Source organism: Cryptomeria japonica, chromosome 4, assembly GCF_030272615.1.
Source record: "Cryptomeria japonica chromosome 4, Sugi_1.0, whole genome shotgun sequence".
Taxonomy (NCBI): Eukaryota; Viridiplantae; Streptophyta; class Pinopsida; order Cupressales; family Cupressaceae; genus Cryptomeria; species Cryptomeria japonica.
Window position 1 is genome coordinate 86,420,613 of NC_081408.1, and position 14,249 is coordinate 86,434,861.

General features: G+C 37.6%; 8 non-coding genes and 1 pseudogene across 8 annotated transcripts; 3 read left to right on the forward strand and 6 right to left on the reverse strand.

Annotated features, from left to right (window-relative positions):
* Window positions 1–1,548: 1,548 nt before the first annotated feature.
* Window positions 1,549–1,620, reverse strand: TRNAM-CAU (transfer RNA methionine (anticodon CAU)). The gene has a single exon. It is a non-coding gene; the product is annotated as a tRNA-Met (tRNA).
* Window positions 1,621–2,051: 431 nt separating this feature from the next.
* TRNAG-UCC (transfer RNA glycine (anticodon UCC)) lies at window positions 2,052–2,123 on the forward strand. Its single transcript has one exon. It is a non-coding gene; the product is annotated as a tRNA-Gly (tRNA).
* Window positions 2,124–2,310: 187 nt separating this feature from the next.
* On the reverse strand, window positions 2,311–2,383 carry TRNAE-CUC (transfer RNA glutamic acid (anticodon CUC)). Its single transcript has one exon. It is a non-coding gene; the product is annotated as a tRNA-Glu (tRNA).
* Window positions 2,384–7,778: 5,395 nt separating this feature from the next.
* Window positions 7,779–10,134, forward strand: LOC131070173 (laccase-4-like; annotated as a pseudogene).
* Window positions 10,135–10,676: 542 nt separating this feature from the next.
* TRNAM-CAU (transfer RNA methionine (anticodon CAU)) lies at window positions 10,677–10,772 on the reverse strand. Its single transcript is given in 2 exon segments — window positions 10,677–10,720; window positions 10,735–10,772. It is a non-coding gene; the product is annotated as a tRNA-Met (tRNA).
* A 136-nt stretch (window positions 10,773–10,908) lies between these two features.
* On the reverse strand, window positions 10,909–10,980 carry TRNAM-CAU (transfer RNA methionine (anticodon CAU)). Its single transcript has one exon. It is a non-coding gene; the product is annotated as a tRNA-Met (tRNA).
* An 87-nt stretch (window positions 10,981–11,067) lies between these two features.
* Window positions 11,068–11,141, reverse strand: TRNAV-CAC (transfer RNA valine (anticodon CAC)). The gene has a single exon. It is a non-coding gene; the product is annotated as a tRNA-Val (tRNA).
* Window positions 11,142–11,358: 217 nt separating this feature from the next.
* TRNAG-UCC (transfer RNA glycine (anticodon UCC)) lies at window positions 11,359–11,430 on the forward strand. The gene has a single exon. It is a non-coding gene; the product is annotated as a tRNA-Gly (tRNA).
* A 106-nt stretch (window positions 11,431–11,536) lies between these two features.
* Window positions 11,537–11,609, reverse strand: TRNAE-CUC (transfer RNA glutamic acid (anticodon CUC)). The gene has a single exon. It is a non-coding gene; the product is annotated as a tRNA-Glu (tRNA).
* Window positions 11,610–14,249: the final 2,640 nt, after the last annotated feature.

Sequence of the window (14,249 nt, forward strand, 5' to 3'; positions counted from 1 at the left end):
TCTTCAAATAAGTCCACATTGGTTTGAGTATTCCCTTTCCAAGAGTGTTTCAATATGTAGTAGAGATAAGCAAATATATAGAGCACAAATCGTGGGTACAGGGTTGGTGAAGCTTAGAATGGATTCTTTGCTCACCATTCACACACCAAACATAGTACATTCTAATGATGTCTAGAATTTAGAACTCTAGCTCTTTTTTGTTCACTTAAAAGCAAACACATTTTGAATAGCTTCAGTTAACATAGCGATACTTGAATTTTTTCTATGGTCAGCAAGTTGAATCTACCACTCCCTTTCCTTCAATTACTATTATGGCCATTATTTTAAAGGAAGCACATTAATCACCCATATCCATATCCGATAGATTATTTCAATCAATTAAATGAAAGAAAAATAATTTCTAAAATATGTTTTCTTAAATGTTTTGCATATAAACTTTAATTAGAACAAATATTTTTTGTATAAAAAATATCTGTATCTAAACTTTAATGAGAACAAATATTTTTTTGGATAAAAAAAATATTTGCAATGTGATTTGCTAAAATGGTAAATATTAATAATGTGTTAAATAGAGTTCATTACCTATAGTTCTTGTCTTGCAATAATTAGTAGAAAATGGGAGGAGATAGAAACTTGATTTTTTTTAATGTAGCTGAAGGTCAAATCGGTGCATTATGAAGTTAAAGCAAGATAAGAAGGCGCATAGATTTCAAGGAACGAATGCATGGATAATTGTGTGATGATAGGTGAAATATATAACTAATCATGGTGTATATTTGTGTGTTGATAAAAAAGGGTCTCACAGTCAATGGGACTGATAGAGCCCCATAATATATTTGTAAAGCCCCATAATATATTTATAAGTGTTTGACTTATAAATACACTATGGGAGTGGTGCAATCTATAGGCCCCAAAAACTAAAACCTCAAAAAAAAGGGATAAATTAAAGTCATTTTTTTTGAAAACTATATGTCTAAACCCCACAAAAGAATGTAAACAATGATCGAAATAAAATTTATTTTGTAAATTAGAATAAATAAATTTTTTTAAAAAAATAGTTAATAATTAATAAATTTAATGTAATTTTTAATTTGTAAAGAGGTGTGACAGTTGGAACCACCCTTTGATATTATTTTATAAACCTGTAAAAAAATAATTTGCCAGAAGGAGAAAAAAAGAAGAAGAATTCAGGTTAAGAGACTGAGAGTATTGGAGTGGTTTTGGGCACCTTTACACTCGAAACCCTCTTCTCCAGCTTTGCCCAAATGCTCTCCACATTTACGTTTTCGGCAGGCATAATTGCCTCATAACTCTCGACCTCAGGATCACTCAAATTTAGCTATGAGACCTACGCGCTAGTCAACTGCGCCACCACCCCTGATGTTTTCAAGGGGTGATCAACATTTTCATTCTTTATTACTCATCCACTGATGCCATGCTTAGCTTATAGTTATCTTATATTCCTTGTCACAAACATTGAGGCTATAATCTTGAAAATAACGGCATATAAAATGGAATCTAGGGAAGCCTCAACTGATACCAGTCTTATATCAGAGCCAGGTTTCGATCCTGGGACCTGTGGGTTATGGGCCCACCACGCTTCCGCTGCGCCACTCTGATGTGTTGATACTAAGGGTTTCCTAAACTGAGGAACTCGCCATGTCTGAGAGCAAGGAGTAAGCGAAGAGAGCACAGTAGCAGTGACTAATTCAGGACGATTTGTTTAGTAAATTCAAAAAACTAAAAGGAAGTAATACGTTTGTCTCAGCCCAGGTTCGAACAGAGGACCTTTAGTGTGTGAGACTAACGTGATAACTAACTACACCAAACAGACGATTTTAATCTATATTATCCAAAGACTCTTTTGAAAGAATCTTTGTAAAATGAATAAAATCTGAACAAACATTTACTATTGTGTTCTCTGCACCAGAAGAATAAAATGCATATTTCCCATTACAGGATTCCGTGTGCGGTTAGGCTCCAACGCCCAGGATAGTTGTTTTCTAAGCTATCCACTGAGGTATCAGATTTTCTGTGAAACAATCGCAGCTGCGTTTGTAGTCCAACGGTTAGGATAATTGCCTTCCAAGCAATAGACCCGGGTTCGACTCCCGGCAAACGCACTTAAATGTTTGGTTAAAGTAGATTTTACAACATGCTGTAACTATTTTTTGAAAGTCATTTCTCACATTCAGATTGAACAGCAAAATACCTTTGCGTTGCCGGGTCTCTCGGAGTATCCTAACTAACTAGGCTGTAACTCTTTTTTGAAAGTCATTTTTCACATTCAGATTGAAGAGCAAAAGACGTTTCCATTGCCGGGACTTGAACCCGGGTCTCTCGGGTGAGAGCCGAGTATCCTAACCAACTAGACTACAACGGATTGCTTGCTTATTGGCACTCCTCTTCATTGTATTTGAAACTTTTCTTAGACCAGTTTAAAATCCAGTTTTACGGACGGTGTGAAATTTGGTTCTAGATTATTTGAATACCTTTCCAACGCATCAAATGGTTTGTAATTCGGAGCTAGGATGAGAAAGTTATGCCTTCTCAAAGTGGACTAAAATTTTATATTTAGTTTTTTTGATAATTTTGATAGTTTTAGTAGTTTAATTGTAATAAACATTATGGTGACTCTTCGTTTCAATTCCAAGGGATTTGTGTGACCCTTGGGATACATTCGACTTGTATAAACTCCAATTTTGAATAGAATGGAGACAGTTTTTGGTTTGCAATCTTCTTGTTGTCAATTTTTGTGTTGAAATCTACAATACCGCAGGTATCACACCAGGTATTGTAATCTGGTTTTCATAAATCAGATCAGTGGTATCAGAGCGGGAACGCTCCTTTATGCCAATTTACACAAGGTCTTCCTACCAAAGATTAGGATTGGATACACAAGATTTGTCAAAATACCCACCTTTGAGACGCACACAATCGAAGATGTCAGACAATGATGTTAAGAAGTTGGTCGAGGAAGCTTTAAATAAGCAACGAGAGGAGATGATGAGTCAATTTTCAAACCTCCTACAGAAGCAAAAACCCTCTGAATCTGAAACACCATTTCGTGGAAATACCCCTTTCAAAGTGCAGGTCAATTTCGACATCCCAAATTTTGAAGGAAAGGTCGATGCTGAAGCTGTTGATAACTGGTTATCAAAGTTGGATAGGTACTTTTCTGTAAATAATTTCTCAGATGCTGAAAAGATAACATTTGCTCTCCTCAAAGCTGAAACCCATGTGAAATTAGCATGGGAAACCAAAGTAGCAAACAAAGAACAAGAATCAGTTGCTGAAGATGATTTTATACTATCTCTTGATAAGAAGCCCACATGGGGAGAATTTGTAGAATATATAAAAGAAGCTTACCTCCCGGAGGATATATATGAACAAAAATACATAGAATGGCAGCTTCTTCGCCAAAGGAGGGATCAGTCTGTGCAAGATTACACCAATACATTCCATTCACTTTCAGCAAAACTCGGTATTAATGATTCAGAGAAGCATAGAATTTTAAAATATCGGAGTGGACTTCACAGGGATATTCAAACAGAGATGGATTTTTTAAATATTGAGACATTGGCAACTGCCTATAAATATGCTACAAAAATTGAAGAAAAATCCAAGCAAAGATGGAAGAGGGACTACTTTGCAAACAACAAGCCAAGGGCTGAAGGTGGCAATAAATTTGCAGGGAAACAGGTGACCAAGGAACCTCATTCAAATTCACCCAAGAACACATGGTGGTCTACTAAAAAGACAGACACAGGCATGTGGTGTGAGCTGCATAGGTCCCCAACCCATAATACAAAGGATTGTCGAAGTATTAAAAATTTGATGACAGAAATACGAGGGGAGGAAGCTGAACCTGAATCGCCACCAATAAATAATTCTAAGAAAGAGGAGAATGATTCCATCATAGAAGCAAACCCATATGCCATAGTTGGAACTGCTAAAGTATTTCCCCGTGAAGATGAAGAGAGACTTTTTCATTCACAGATGTGGGTTGATGGAAAGCCTCTACATTTTATTGTTGACAGTGGGAGTCAAAAGAATTTGATCTCTAGGGAGACAGTCAAAAGATTAAATTTGAAAGTGACAAGACACCCACAACCATACTCTATGGGATGGGTGAATGAGGGACAAGATATTCAAATCAATCAACAATGTCGTTTGCCATATTCAATCAAGCCTTTCAAGGATGAAGTGATATGTGATGTAGCACCATTGGATGTATGCGATGTCTTGCTGGGGCAGCCATACATGTATCAGAGGCATGGGGTGTATGAGTCAAGGCCACGTAGTGTTACAATCAAGCTTGGTGAGAAGAGGTACCGAATACCAGAGGTATGTCCAACAAAAACTGCATCTTTAATTAGTGCTAAACAATGTAAACGCTTGATTGCTCAAACTGGAGCTTTTATTGTACTCATGATTCGCCCTGAACAAACAAAGTCAGTTGTTCTTAATACACATGCTAAGGTAACAGAGAATCAACAAAATCAAATAGATAAAATTTTGAAAGAATATCACAATGTGTTTACACCACCAGTGGGAGTACCAACACACTGTCAAGTCAAGCACTCTATTGATTTAATTCCAGGCACACCGCTACCACATGAGCCAATATATAGGAGGTCAGTTTTGGAAAATAATGAGATTAAGAGACAAATTCAGGAGTTGATTCAGAAAGGACACATTCGTCCAAGTGCTTCACCTTGTGGAAGTCCAATTGTCCTTGCTAAAAAGAAAGATGGGACATGGAGGCTTTGTATTGATTATAGAGCATTAAACAAAATCTCTGTTAAAAATAGATATCCAATCCCTCGAATTGATGATTTGTTGGACCAACTTGGGGGGGCTAAATTCTTTACAAAAGTTGACTTGAAGTCTGGATACCACCAAGTACCAATTGATCCAGCAGATGTGTGGAAGACTGCATTTAAATCTAAGGAAGGTTTGTTTGAATGGTTGGTCATGCCTTTTGGCCTAACAAATGCCCCAGCCACATTTATGAGATTGATGAATGATGTGCTTAGACCATTCATTGATTCCTTTGTAGTTGTTTATTTGGATGACATACTCATCTTTAGCAGAACTTGGTCTTAGCATTTGCAGCATGTTGAACAAGTTCTTTCAACTCTGCAAAAACACAAACTTTATGCCAACATTGAGAAGTGTTCTTTTGGTATGCAGAGTATTCAATACTTAGGGTATATCATTGACGTTGAGGGTGTTCATGTTGATCCAGCAAAGATTCAAATAATTCAAGATTGGCCATCTCCTAAAAATTTCATAGAGCTTCGCAGCTTCTTGGGCTTAGCCAACTTCTATCGTAGATTTGTGTTTGGTTTCTCACACATATCATGGCCTCTTAATCAATCACTCAGGGGTGGAGCACAAGCAAAATTTCAATGGACAGAGGCACAACAACAAGCATTTGAGGAGTTAAAGAAAAGACTATGTTCAGCACCAGTATTGGTCCTTCCAGATCTACACCAAGCATTTGAGATAGAAACAGATGCATCAGATTATGCTCTTGGTGCGGTACTCACACAAAATGGGCATCCTGTTGCCTATCACAGTGAAACTTTTTCTGATACAGTACGTAAGTATCCCACCTATGATAAGGAGTTGTATGCCATTGTTCAGGCTTGCAAACAATGGAAACACTATATACTGGGAAAAGAAACTGTTATACATACAGACCATAAACCACTCCAATTCTTGCAAACACAAGGAAAGCTACAGAATGATAGACATCAACGGTGGTCAGTCTATTTACAACAATTTCACCTCAACATTCGTCATAAAAAAGGAAGCAGTAACAAGGTGGCAGATTGTTTGAGTAGGCCTCCAATTGCAGGTTTGACAATAGTGTTGGATTCATGCGGTCATCAATCATCCACTTGGGAACAACTATATAGTACTGACCCTGATTTTGCTAACATCTATAGTAATTTGGTAGAAGGAAAATCTGTCTCTGATTTTCACTTGCAGGATGGGTTTCTTTGCCATAATGGTCACATATGTGTACCCACTGAAGAACGGAAGAAAATGATATGGGAAGCTCACTACAGTCGTGTTGCAGGACATTTTGGTATTGGTAAGACTACTGCTATCCTTCAAAACTATTTCTATTGGCCAAAAATGAAGCAAGATGTCATTTCACATATACAAGCTTGTGCAGCCTGTGCGATTGCAAAACCAACAAACCGTAAGTTGGGTCTATACTTACCATTACCTATTCCTGATAAGCCATGGCAATCTATTTCAATGGATTTTATGTCTGGGCTTCCAACTACCAGGCGGGGGCATGATTGTGTATATGTTGTGGTAGATAGGTTTTCTAAAATGGCTATCATGGTGGCATGTAAAAAGATGATTTCTGCAGAAGATACTGCCAAGCTATTTTTTGAACATGTGTGGGTTCATTTTGGTTTGCCAAAAACCATTATTTCTGATAGGGATAGCAGGTTCGTCAACAAATTTTGGTCTGCACTATGGGCTAAAATGGACACGAAACTGACAAAGTCCACAGCATTCCATCCTCAAACAGATGGGCAGACAGAAGTGGTGAATCGAATGATTATTCATATTTTACGGATGTATCATTCAAAACATCCTCGCACGTGGGATGAAAGCTTACCCTATGTGCAACACAGCTACAACCGTGCACTCCATAGTACTACAGGGCACAGTCCATTTGAGGTTTCTCTTGGGTACCAGCCATTGGCACCTATGGATGTAGCAATACCATCTCTACAGTCTAGCAGTCCATTGAATGGTGACAAGGAGGTAGATAAAGCAGAAAAATTCATTGATAACATTAGACACCTACAACAACAAGTTTATGAGATATTGGAGCAGAGTAATCAGAAATATAAGGAAAGACATGATAAACATAGAACTCCCCATCAGTTTCAGGTTGGTGACAAGGTATGGTTACATTTTCAGAAAGAGCGTCTGCATGGACCAAATAGGAAGCTTCGACCTCTTCGTTATGGACCATACACTATTGTGAAACAAGTTGGTGAGAATGCTTTTGAACTTAATTTGCCATCCTTTTTGGGACTGCATCCAGTTTTCAATGTGGAGTTGTTGAGACCCTATTTTCCTCCTTTATTGGATATCTCCCAAGCTACTGAATATATTCAAGCTGCAGAGTTAAACCCCTCTACTACTGCTCCAGTCCAGTGTGACCATGTTACTGAAGCCATTTTAAAGACTTTGAGAAATCAGAAAATCCCTTTGTATTGGGTGGTTCGAGCCGGTCAGCATTCTCATCAAGGCAAGTGGCTTACTAAGGAACAAATTGAATAAACTCCAATTTTGAATAGAATGGAGACAGTTTTTGGTTTGCAATCTTCTTGTTGTCAATTTTTGTGTTGAAATCTACAATACCGCAGGTATCACACCAGGTATTGTAATCTGGTTTTCATAAATCGGATCAGTAAATCAAATTTTATTTCCATTCATATATATATTTGTTATTACATTAATTCAGAGATTATGTTAAAATTATAATGTTGGAATTAATGATTTTAAAGTTAGGCAAGTTTAATTTCGAACATAGCAATTTGAGGTCGCACCAACAGTTATATTTGCTTCTGACGTTTTCATTTTGTTTCTTAGTGTTACCCAACAAACTCTTGTCTGATATTTTAGTAAGATTTACGTCTGTGGCTGACTTTATGCTGTGTATAAAGGCCAAGGAGATAAAGTTAATGAGTAGAGAGAGTAACAGAGAAAGAAAAGAAAGAGAAGCTTGAGAAACAATGGGGAAAGCAGTGATCTCATTGCTGCCAACAACGATAGTCTTTCTTATGGTTCTTTCTATTTCAGTCTGGATGGTAGAGGGAAAAACCAGGCATCGCAAATTTGATGTAAGTTTTGTTGAGTTATATTTGTTTTATAGAACTTTTGGCTTTGAGGTTGTTACAATGTGAATCTATCCGGTACAGATTCAATTTTGTAAGTGCTGTACGTTGATTTTTAATCTTGTGGATCAGATTATTCACATTGTATAGTTTATATGGGGCAAGTTTAAATAGCGTACTTTAAATTTTGATTTGTGTCTGGTGGTTCATCTGAAATCACACAAGTTTTTCCAATAGAGTTTATCTATTAGTATGATTTTAGATGAGCCACTTAAGCAAATCAAACCTTAAAATATGTTGTTAAAGACACAATATTTAGATTTACTTGTACAAATACATAACCTTCTAAAATAATTTTTATCTAAAATCGAATCCATCCTAAACTAAACCAAACAAGGATTATATCTTAGATACTCACCCTTGATCTTTATATGAATGGCTTCGAATTTGAAGGTGCAGTAGCAGATTGCGTCATACCAAGCCTATTGTCACAGTGAATAGGCAGTTCCCAGGGCCAACTAATTATGCTAGGGAGGATGATACATTGCTCATCAAACTCACCAATCGTGTCAAATAAAATCTCTCCATCCACTGGTATGATCTGGTATTACTATTATTGATTTAGAATTATAGAAACTTTGCAATGGGTTTGAATTATGGTCGAAATTGTCATTGCAGGCAGGTTATAAGACAGCTGCGTACAGGATGGGCTGATGGGCCTGCTTATATCACTCAATGCCCAATTCAAACAGGGCAGTCTTATACTTACAACTTCACTATCACTGGCCAACGAGGGACACTCTTCTGGCATGCTCATGCTCATATTCTATGGTTGAGAGCAACAGTATATGGAGCTCTTGTTGTTTTACCCAAACTAAATGTGCCTTATCCATTTCCAATATCCCATAAGGAAATCACATTGATTCTAGGTCAGTGAAAGGATTGAATTATATTTGATATGATTGCATGATTAAGTCATGGCATATAACACTAGTACTGAGTTATTTGAGTAGTGGAATGAAAACGTGGAAGCTGTTATAAATGCAGCACTGAAATCTGGAGGAGCACCCAATGTGTCTAATACAACATTAATGGAAAACCAGGTCCACTAGGCACCTTCACATGTCCTATCAAAGTTAAAGCAACCAACGAGTCTCAAGGAAAGTTTTTTCATTAGACGTTTTTTCATTAGACTTCTCTGTTTCGGGTTGAGCTTTGATTTATTTATCTATGGCTCATGCGAGTCGTACTATTATAGCTCATTTATTACTATGATTTCAGATCTAGTTCTACTAGTTTGACTCCAAATGAACCACCTAGAATGTGCTACTTAATTTTCCGTATGACTCGCATAACCCATTTATTACTGGGATTTCAGATGAGTCATACTAATGTGTGAATGCTAGTGCTACTAATGTCACTTCAAATGAACCACCTAAACAGATGGAAGTTTAGAATGTGCTACTCAAACTTCCCTAATGAGATTTGTTCTCAGACTTACCATACAAACAATATTGACTATATTCGGTAGTATAAAAGAATTGTAAATCCTAAGGTTCTTACTAAATAGCGTGTGTTATGAATGATAAAATCTTATAACAAAAGATTGCAATCTCCCCTATATTGCAGATACTTTTGTTCTTCCAGTTGAGCAGGGCAAGGCATGCCTGCTGAGTATAATGAATGCTGCACTGAATGATGAACTCTTCTTCGATGTGCCAAGTCATCGCCTCAAAGTGGTTGACGTGGATGCAGTGTGCACCAAACCATTTGAGACCAAATCTGTGGTGATTGCTCCGGGACAAAACACAAACGTTTTGCTCCATGGAAACAAAAACCCTGGCAGGTATTTCATGGCCTCTCGCCCCTTCATGGATGCCCCTGTTCCTGTAGACAACAGAACCGCCACTACAATCTTGCATTATCAATGCACCCAATTCATCTTTTTCCTGCAACATGATTGATATGCCTCAGATCCCATCTCCAAATGATATTGCATTTGCCACTAACTTAAGCAACTCCATCAGGACCTAAAATTCTGCCTAATTCCCTGCAAAAGTCCCAGACAGTATATCGCAATCTATTGTTCACAGTGGGGATGGCATTGGACTCGTGCCCATCAATCAACAATGTAAGCTTTGTCATGCTCACCATTGCCCTTCTGCAAGCACATTATAACAACATCAATGGAGTTCTCACAAAAGATTTCCCAGACAACCCTCTCACTCCTTTCAATTACAAAATAAAAATATGAAATTAAATTAATTGTGAATGTCAATGGATTTATTTTAATGTATTCTGACAGTTTACTTTCTACTAAAACAAGTGATTACATGCACTTTTGAATTAATATCTCAGCATTTCAAAAACAAAACTGTTCCGGAAAGGTGTGACATGGACAGAGCTACTCTTGTTTTTTGTTCAACTCGGTTTAGTGCAGGTGTTAAAACATGCCAGAATCTTGCCATTTCACTTTGTAATTTGAACTAAATAAAAGCATGTATATAAATAGTTGAAGCTTTGCGTATGCTTTTACATTTTGCATAAATGTTCCAAACAGTATGTGGAAGGAGAATCTATTTCAAAAACTTTTACATTTTGCATAAAAGTTCCTCACAGTATGCTGAAGGAGAATCCAGTTTCCAGAACTACAAGGCAATGTAGTCCTTGTTATTACACACTTAATTAATTTAAATGTAAAACACTACCCGAAACTTGTTTTATGGAAAGTGCAACAACTGATATAAGGTAGTAGCAATTAACCAAAATGAATGGCAGCAGTAACTCAGCTTAAAATGGGGTGAGAGAGGCTCGAACTCTCGAACTCTCGACCTCAGGATTACTCAATATCAGCTATGAGACCTACGCGCTAGCCAACTGCGCCACCACCCCTTATGATTGTGAGGTGCTGATAAAGATATCCACTCCCTAAATCAAACGGCAAAAAACATATCTACTCTACAATAGAAATTGAACTGGAATTTACTTCTGTACTGATGCTATTCTTAGCTTATGATACAATGTTTTATATCAGAGCCAGGTTTCGATCCTGGGACCTGTGGGTTATGGGCCCACCACGCTTCCGCTGCGCCACTCTGATGCGTTGAAAAAAATTTGCAATACAACTAAAAATGTTTGATTGAAAAGAGCACTGCAGTAATAGTTTAAAACTAAAAACTAATCAACTTGTCTGAGCCCAGGTTCGAACTGGGGACCTTTAGTGTGTGAGACTAACGTGATAACCAACTACACCACCCAGACACTTCTATTGATGCAAAAATCTTGGAATATGAATAAAATGTCAAACATCAACAGAAGAATTAAGTTAACTCAAATGCATATTCCCATTACATAGGACAAACAAAAATAATATGCCGTCAAGCAAGGATTCCGTGTGCGCTTAGGCTCCAACGGCTAGGATAGTTATCTTCTGATCCATCGATTGACTTGTAATATCTTATAAGATGTAGCCAAAAATGCGTTTGTAGTCCAACGGTTAGGATAATTGCCTTCCAAGCAATAGACCCGGGTTCGACTCCCGGCAAACGCAATTTGAAACTTCTAAACACAGTGAAAGGTTTTTCCGTTAGTGTGTTGAATGAATATAGTTTAGGAATTTCTTTTCTCACATTCAGACTAAACACAGCAAAAGAATTTTCCGTTGCCGGGACTCGAACCCGGGTCTCTCGGGTGAGAGCCGAGTATCCTAACCAACTAGACTACAACGGATTGACTCTATACTTATACTTCTATTACTGCAATTCAAAACGTTTCTTAGACCAGATTAAGATCCAAATTTATGGACTATGTACTTCGTTACAATTTTTCATAGGGTTAAAAATTGGTGGAGAAAAAATTTCAAGGTTACGGTCCACTGTTAAAAAGTCATTCCGCCAAGATATTTTTAGTGCTTTTAACAAATCAAATTTTATTTCAATTCACACATATTAGTTATTATATTTTTATTTTAAAATAGCAAAACAAAGGTGCTGATTTTGTATAAAGACAAGTAAAAAATGCTATTACAAACAATCAATAAAATTGGATAATGATGACAAGGTAGTGGAAGAGTGTCATTCGCAGTGATAGTCCACTATATAATGCTAGGAGTAATTTTTTTGATAGCCCTACATTCAAGGCTCATAGAATCAATAGTTTTTCAAAAAGCCAGATCATAATGCACTGCCTCCTTGGCACTAGCAATGGCATCAACAAAGGCCTCATAGGCCATCTCGAGGCCAAGGCAGGTTACCGTATGCTTGCCAATCACCAACGAGAGATGGTTGATCACCTATTCGAGATCCTTGTAGGTTTACTCTAGGAAGGGTCATGAGGCAATGGTAAACCTACAACTACATGTAGTGGATCGATGCCAATGAAAAGTCGTCAATTGATAGCGATTTTGGCAAGCTCTCTAGCATAGTGATGGTTGTTTCTTATCTTGCATCACCATTGACGAGAACCAAGGCTTCCCCTTCCCTTTTTCTTCATTTCTTTCTATTGTTGCACGACTTTGCTCGAGGATTGCATAGGAGCTCTCATATTATAGTGTTTGAAGTATGAACACATAAGATTTCTACATTCTCAAGATATGCCATCAAACATTGTTACAGATAGGTCACATGTATATTGATGAGATACGAGTTAGGTATGATAAGGTAGCAAGTGCATGATGTTATTTGGTTGGAAAACCATATTTAACCATTTGACCCCTATATAATCACATAAACCCTATAAAGATATGGTAGGTTGTTGAAAGGAGAAACATTAGTTATGAAATATTAGGTAGCCTTGATGCTATTGTGACCTTACAATCATGTATCTTAAGATATTTTAGCATGAGAGTGTACACAAGTAGCTTGGACTCTCATAGGGTGTGAATCTGTAACAGAGGGAAGTTGACACCTCGGGAGTGATGAGTCCTCGGAGAGCCAACGGTCCTTCCAATACATCTACAAATTGGCTCAAGGCTAGGCCAGGGGATAAAAGTAATAGAGTTAAATAGTTAACCATAATTTGAGGCTCTCAGATGACTCTGTCAAACCTGTGTCCAAAGGATGAGCGCACAAGTCTAGGATGCTAGTGCGACGCACTATCGTCCTATACAGACAAGGTACAGAGTTTGTACAAAAAGTTCCAAGTGTGATTGTAATGCAATAAAACACATAAAGTAATGGAGCTAAACTAGTAAATGCGATATACAAAATAACCAAGATAAAATGGAAGGAGAAAAGGGAAGAGAATAGACAAACAATAGGTCCACGCTATGAAGCCTCCAACCAGATGAATCTTCTCTAATGCAATCTACACACAAGCAAGAAGGAAAACATTATCGGTTGTGTGTCAGAGTCTGCCTAAGTCAAACCCCCGTTTTGGTGTTTCCACCTCCATAGACAACCCAAAAAGCCATGGGAAAGGAAGATAATGAAGAAGCCTCTAAAAATGAATGCAAAGACAAATACAAAGACAATGCTATGCTATTTGGTAATTGGAAAATAAATGAGATATTGGAAATGCAAGATAGAGTTAGATCAATCCCTTAATGCTTGGCAAGTATTGGTATGCTTGGTAAAATTGGTAGCTCGACGATGCTGCAACAATGGTGGTGGTGTCTCCAAGAGCTCCAATTTCCAAGAACAAGTCTCCAATCTACCCAAAGATCCCCTGGAAATGTCTCAAAACCCAGGATATAGGCTAAGGGACGAGTTTGAATGTCGGTGGTCACACAGAGAGGTGTTACAATTCCTTCTTGGCGTGGGTTGTAATGTCCCAATGACCACCTGTTGACTGACAGATTGGCGGGATAGTAGAGCGTCGCGCAGACATCTCCACACTGCGTCTGTGTCCGTGAATCTGTCAGATCAGCAAAGTTGGTAACGCTTCTGGGGAAGCTGACATGAACTTCTTCGATGGACAAAAGGACAAGTTGGCGAACCTGTCCTCCAAGCAGCATGGGGGAGGCGCCACATGTTGCAATTGCCACTAAGGGTGATATTTTTTACTCTATAGAATCGATAGATTTATGTACAATGAATGGGAGGAAGAGAATCACCTTAAGAAATGGGTAAAGGTGAAAAGCCCTTATTACCCCCTAATAAAAAATATTCAAGGAAAATATGTGAATGAAAGGAATGGGATAATGATGGAAAGACTTAAGATTAATGACCAAAGTTTGTGTCATGCGACTAGAAGAGAGACAAGAAGAATTGCTTAATTTATATATAAATATATAGTAAATAGAATTATGAGATGATGTCATAAAATAATCTATAAGTTCACATCATAAATAAAAAAGAATTACAATTTTTGTTATGCAACATAAACCATTCTTGAGTGCATAATCATGCAATGTACTTGGAAATTTAATGA